Raw genomic sequence first — 7,053 nt, forward strand, 5'->3', positions numbered from 1 at the left:
ACAAAAACTGCTGGGAAATTTGGAAAACAATATGGGAGAGATTAGGTTTAGATCAACATCTCACACCCTACACCAAGATAAATTCAGAATGGGTGAACGACTTGAATATAAAGTGGGAAACTATAAACAAGTTAAGTGAACACCGAATAGTTTACTTGTCAGATCTCTGGGAAAGGAAAGACTTTAAAACCAAGCAAGAGTTAGAGAAAATTACAAAATGTAAATTAAATGGTTTTGATTATATTAAACTAAAAAGTTTTTGTACAAACAAAAACAATGTAGTCAAAATCAGAAGGGAAACAACAAATTGGGAAAAAATCTTTATAACGAGAAACTCTGACAGGGGTCTAATTACTCAAATATACAAGGAGTTAAACAATTGTATAAAAAATCAAGCCATTCCCCAATTGATAAATGGGCAAGAGACATGAATAGGCAATTTTCAGGTAAAGAAATCAAAAGTCTCAATAAGCACATGAGAAAGTGTTCCAAATCTCTAATAATTAGAGAAATGCAAATCAAAACAACTCTGAGGTATCACCTCACACCTAGCAGAGTGGCTAAAATGAAAGAAGGGGAGAGTAATGAATGTTGGAGGGGATGTGGCAAAATTGGGACATTAATGCATTGCTGGTGGAGCTGTGAACTGATCCAACCATTCTGGCTGGCAATTTGGAATCATGCTCAAAGGGCTATAAAAGAATACCTGCCCTTTGATCCAGCCATACCATTGTTGGATTTGTACCCCAAAGATATCATAGATAAACAGACTTGTATGAAAATATTTATAGTTGCGCTTTTTGTGTTGGCAACAAATTGGAAAAGGAGGGTATGTCCTTCATTTGGGGAATGGCTGAACAAACTGTGGTATATGCGGGTGATGGAATACTATTGTGCTAAAAGGAATAATAAACTGGAGAAGTTCCAGGCGAACTGGAGAGACCTCCGGGAACTGATGCAGAGCGAAAGGAGCAGAGCCAGAAGAACACTGTACACAGAGACTGATATACTGTGGTAAAATTGAATGTAATGGACCTCTGTACCAGCAGCAATACAATGACCCAGGACAATTCTGAGGGATTTATGGTAAAGACGCTACCCACATTCAGAGGAAGGACTGCAGGAGAGGAAACATATAAGAAAAACAACTGCTTGAACGCATGGGTCAGGGTGGACATGATTGAGGGTGTGGACTCCAAACTACCACACCAATGCAACTACCAACAATTTGGAAATTGGTCTTGATCAAGGACACATGACAAAACTAGTGGAAATGTGCATCGGCCATGGGTGGGGGGAGTGCAGGGGGCGAAGGGGAAAGTAGGAGCATGAATCATGTAACCATGTTAAAAATGAATATTAATAAATGTTTGAAAAAAATAAATGTAAAAAAAAAAGATCTATTCACTCATTCAATTTGTCCGCTGGACTGGGGTCTGTATATTGAGTGAAGATGTTGTTTGACTCCTAAGGCCTCATAAACTGTAGCTAAAATCTTATTAGTGAAGTGGGTACCCGAATCAGAAGCAATATGTAAAGGAATAGAGAATCTGGGTATTAATTCTCTCAGTAAGACTTTCACAACATGTTGACCGGAAAAGACCACACCAATGTACTATCAATAATATGTAAATAAGTCTTGACTGACCAAACATGTTAAAACCAGTGGAAATGCAAGTTAGCTATGGCAGGGGGAGGGGTGTTGAGGGGGCGAAGGGTAAAGTAAAAACATGAATTATGTAACCACGGAAAAATTTTCTAAAAATAAAAAATTATTAAAAAAAAAAAAAAGACTTTCACAACAAATGCTGAGGTGTTAAGTTTTGGTGGGAAAGCTCCTTGCATTACAATAAGCAATAACAACATTCTAGCTAACTCTTTCCTCTGTCTTTGGCTACAAATCTGCCACTGTTATATTTCAAAGCCCTGGTCCAGAAATCCAAGTCCAACTTTCAAATCCCAACTTCAGAGACAGCTCTTGACTTCCCAGATTTGTCTCTCTTTTAAATCCTTTGTGTGGAGATAAAATCATGACCTGTGCCATTTACCTCTTCAGGGATTATTTCTTTGCTTTCTCAAAGACCTTTCAATCATTAGAAATGCTTCCTAGGTTTTTTTCTGAGAGGATAATTTATGGGCATATGAATTATCATGAGTAATGATTAGTTTAACAAATCTTGGAGGTTTTCCTGCATGCTTTGGATACATGACCAAGGAAAACAATAGTATCTCTATTGTAATTGGGCTAATAATATTTTTCTACCTCCTCAGCAGAGAACCACCATCTACCACTACACAAATTTTCCTGTGATACTTAGTAGCTACAATTTCTTATTCCTTGGGAAACAAGCAACCACTTCTTTTTCAGAGGTTTCACCTACACCCTTACTGATCATATCTTTCTTTTATTTCTAATCTCTTATTTTCCACATTAGAATCAATACTGTGTATTGCTTCTAAGGCAGAAAAGCTAAAAGGGATAGGCAATGCAGGGTAAGTTACTTGCCCAGGGTCACATGACCCAGCTTTGAACCCAGAATCTCCCATCTCTAGGCCTGGCTCTCAATCCACCGAGGCACCTAGCTGCACCATATCTTTCCATATCTTTCTTAACTTCAAGTATTTGTCTTCTCTTCTTAATGTTCTCTTCTTTATAATATTATTTTACTCACCACTCTGACCCTTCTGAAAAATTCTCTTCTTTGTTGACAAAAGTAAAGCTTAGCTTCCACGTTTTTAAGGAATACTTTAAACTCTCTGATAACCTGGATAATGGAGAGAAAAGTCCTTGAGTCTCTTTACTTTCTCTTCTAGAAGGAACGTTTGCTTATTAAATCTAGAGAGCAATCAGTTGGTTGCAGAAATACAAACATTACACACCAAATGCAGGCTATTCAAAATCATCCCTCTGGGTGATCCTCATTGGAAGTGAAATCCTTGGTCCTTTGCCTTGGTCATTGCTAGCTGCCACCTCCTCAGATGTGTACCTATGATTGTTAGTACCTATGCAGACCATTCTAATCTTGGGAGCAAGTATGTGTCCTGCATCCACATTCTCCAGCTACCACACCAAAAAAAATGCTACGTATTATGCTTATTGAGGCCTGAAGTTGAGTAGATGCAAAGATTGTTATTATCTTCCATGGGAAAATATTGTGATAAACTATTTATAAGTAGCTTCAAGTCTGAAGTTGTCACTCTCCTTGCCTCTCTAGAATCTAATTAATATTTTTTAAATCATCTTTTCCCTTCCCCTCAATAACCCCCTTCACTTGTATTACTTATCTTGCCAACTACCATTCATTCTCCTCCTTTTCTTCCTCCTTTCCTGCTTTCTTTTCAAATGATTTTCCTCTTGATTCCCTTTTCTTCTTTTCATCCTTCCCTTTTTTCTCTTTTCCTAAAGTCCTAAAGTCAATTTCTTATGTTTAAACTCTAGTCATACATCTAATTTACACAAATCTTTCTCCTTAAATGCTTTTAAAGTCCTCCCAAATTTGTTTTCCTCAAATTGTCTCTGACCTTTTTTACAAATTCAAAGCCCTTTAAATCACCTTTACATATTCTTCTCTTTCTTCCCTTCTCCTTCTTCAGTTATAGCTATCCCCTTGGTCTTTCTCTTTCCATAACACCTTCTGCCACAGAAGTTAGGAGAGTCAATGATAGATGTGAAGTGATTAGACCTGTGATGGCAAACATTTTAGAGATTCAGTGCCATGACTTACCCCTCCCTTACTGAAGACAGGGGAGGGAGGAAGTGCTCCCATTGGACTGCTGGACAGAAGGAAAGGTGATGTGAGGAATGTCCTCAGGTGCTTGTGGAAAAGGGGGGGGAGGAGAATGGCCCAAGTGCTCTGCTCCCCTCCAGCTTTGCTGCCTGTGAGTGACCCATCTTACCCCAGGTAGGAGGGATGAAGCTCCCATTGGACTGCTGGGAAGTGGAGTGGGTGATGTCCTCAGGTGAAGTGGAAAGGGGGACAGGAGTGGCTCCACCCAAAGTGTGTGCCTTCTGTGTAAGATTAGATTAGCTGGTTATTAGGTATTGATTATGTATTGATTAGGAAGTACCTAGCAGGAAGGAGCTGGACCTGGGAATTCCAGGTTGGAATGAAAGAGGAGGAAGTCTGTCTGTGCTCTGAGTGTGGACTCCCTGAGTGGTAGGCAAAAACTGTTGCCAGCCTTGGAGACCTCAGAGCAAAGGACACCCTGCTTCCTGATTTCCCCTGGGATCCTGTGTGGTGTGTCATCCAGCAAAAGGACAAATCTACAGAGCCAAGAAAGGAGGAGAAGTTTGAAAACTGGAGGACAGTGCTTCAAGCAGAACCCTCTCTACTTGGTACCTGAGATCATCTTGACTCCTGGCATCCAGAGATCATCAGTGGATTGCAGTGAAAGTCCCAAAGCCACAAAGTCCTAGCTGTACTCAAGCCTGGCAGGTTCCAGGTTTGAGGCAGAAACCCAGAGACTCCATTTATAGCTCCTTGGGCCCTGTTAGTTTAGATCACTTAGATAAGAGTAGAATAAGTCCTCCCATTGCCCTGTGGTTTTATCCCTTAGATTTTAAGTATAGAAATCCTTTCCCACCTTTTAGTCTAACATAATTAAAGCTGTTAAGTCCCTTTTACCTTGTTAGCCTGTTACTATACTCTGGTCTAGTGGAAGCTGGGTGACAGTTAAGATCAACTGCCATTCCTGTGGAAATCCAGTTAACTCTGGTCTCTTCACCCTGGTCCAGTCTCTCATAAATCTTAGAGTGTGTTCCCACAAACCACTTAGTTTATTGTAATATCCCTGGTGACCCCATTACCTTACATATATTTTCCTACACTGTGAGAGCCATAAACAAACAATTTGATCTGTAATTCATATCAGATAACTATAACTGATGATTATAACCAATTTTAACTTCTTTCATTATTCAAAGTTTTCCTGTCTAATAAATCATGTTATTTTGAAGAGAAGGGGGATATGTCGGGAGCTATTAAGAGAAATTAGAATCTCAAGTAGATATTTTTATCTGGACCCTCTCAAAAGATCAATACAGACCAGCAGAACCATGTATTGGTTTTTCTCCCTTTCAGGTCGAGAAACCAGAGTGAGATATCTAAGATAAAAATCTGAGATTCCTCTTTTGATTCCTTTCATAATTCTCACCTTCCTTCAAAATGCATTATAGTCTTATTGAAAAAGCTTTGGGCTCTCAGCACTTCAGCAGGAGGGGGGCTAACTCTGTTCCCCTTTGACCGAGAACACAGATGGCTGGTACAGCCAAGGTCAAACCCTTGGCAGGGCATTTTGCCCAGAATTAAAGTAAAATAATGAGGCTCAAAAAAATTGTTTAATACCATCAAGGCTGAGAACTTCAGGGGCTTTCTGGCCTAATGAGATGTCCCAGGCACCACTTAAAGATAACACATATAGTTGATAGTTTAGCATAGGTTTTTTATCTATACCTGGAGGCTTCTAAGGCTTTTGTTTTGATTATAGTAAAAATCCTGCTCTCTGTAACTGTGGGAAACTTTCTTGGGCTTTTGGGGGAAAGGGATCTTTAATTTCCTTTATAATAAAGTGGCAACTCCAGTATATCTTGGCATACTATGAGCTAAGAAGCCGTGCTTCCAATCTGTTTCATTCTTTGCATCCTACGACCACCCTAGGCCACTCAGATTAGTCTCTGGCTATAGAGAAGGATCTCTATATGTGCCCTTTCTGACACAAGTGCCATAGGTTCACCACAGGACTAGACCATGGCTGGTTCACTGTTTTTCATAACGCTACTCCTTTTCAACAGTAAGGAGAGAAGGAAAAAAGAAGCACTACTTATGCAACTTTGCCACATCTCCTCCAGCATTTATGATTTCCCTTTCCTGTCATATTGGCCACTCAGCTAGTTATAAGAGGGTACCTCAGAGTTGTTTTGATCTGCAATTTTTCTAATCAGGAGGGATTTAGAGCATTTTTTTCATACTATTATTGATAACTTTGATTTCTCCATCTGAAAACTACCTATTCATATCCCCTGACCATTTGTCAGTTGGGAAACGATTTGATTTCTTACAAATTTGACTTAGTTCTTTGTATATTTGAGAAATTAGATCTTTGTTAGAGAATTTTGTTATATTTCTCAGTTTGTTGCTTCCCTTCTAATTTTGGTTGCATTGGTGTTGTTTGTACAAAACCTTTTAAATTTAATAACAAAATTATTCATTTTATATCTTGTAATGTTCTCTGTCTCTTGCTTGGTCTTAAATTCTTTCCTTTCCCATAGATCTGATAGGTATACTATTCTATGTTCACCTAATTTACTTATGATTTCCCTCTTTATATTTAAGTCATTTACCCATTTTGATTTTATCTTGGTATAGGTATGAGATGTTGATCTAAACCTAATTTTTCTCCTCCCTATTTATTTTGTTGATATAGTCATTCAGGGATATAAATTTTCGCCTGAGTACTGCTTTGGCTGTATCTCATAGTTTTTGATATGTTGCCTCCTCATTGTCATTCTCTTCAATGAATTCAGTAATTGTTTCTTTGATTTGTTCTTTGGTGCACCAGTTTTGAAGAATTAGATTATTTTGTTTCCAATTAATTTTAAATTTATTATTTCTGCTATTCTGCATTTGTTTCTGGTGTTTTTATGCTCTAGTACATGGTTAATCTTTGTATATGTACCATGTGCTACTGAAAAGAAAGTATATTCCTTTTCATCTCAATTCAGTTTTCTCCAGGTATGTATTAACTAATTTTTCTAACATTTCATTCACTTCCCTTACTTCTTTATTATTTTTTTTTTGTTTGATTTGTCTAGTTCTGTTAGGGGAAGGTTGAGGTCCCCCACTAATATGGTTTTACTATCTATTTCTTCCTTAAGCTCCTTTAGTTTCTCCTTTAAAAATCTGGAAGTTGTACCATTTGGTACATACATGTTGAGTACTGATATTTCTTCATTTAATTACACTACCTTTTATCAAGATGTCATTTCCTTCCTTGTCTCTTTTAATCAAATCTATTTTTACTTTAGCTTTGACTGAGATCATGATTGCTATTCCT

This window comes from Gracilinanus agilis, chromosome 2 (assembly GCF_016433145.1).
Source record: "Gracilinanus agilis isolate LMUSP501 chromosome 2, AgileGrace, whole genome shotgun sequence".
Taxonomy (NCBI): Eukaryota; Metazoa; Chordata; class Mammalia; order Didelphimorphia; family Didelphidae; genus Gracilinanus; species Gracilinanus agilis.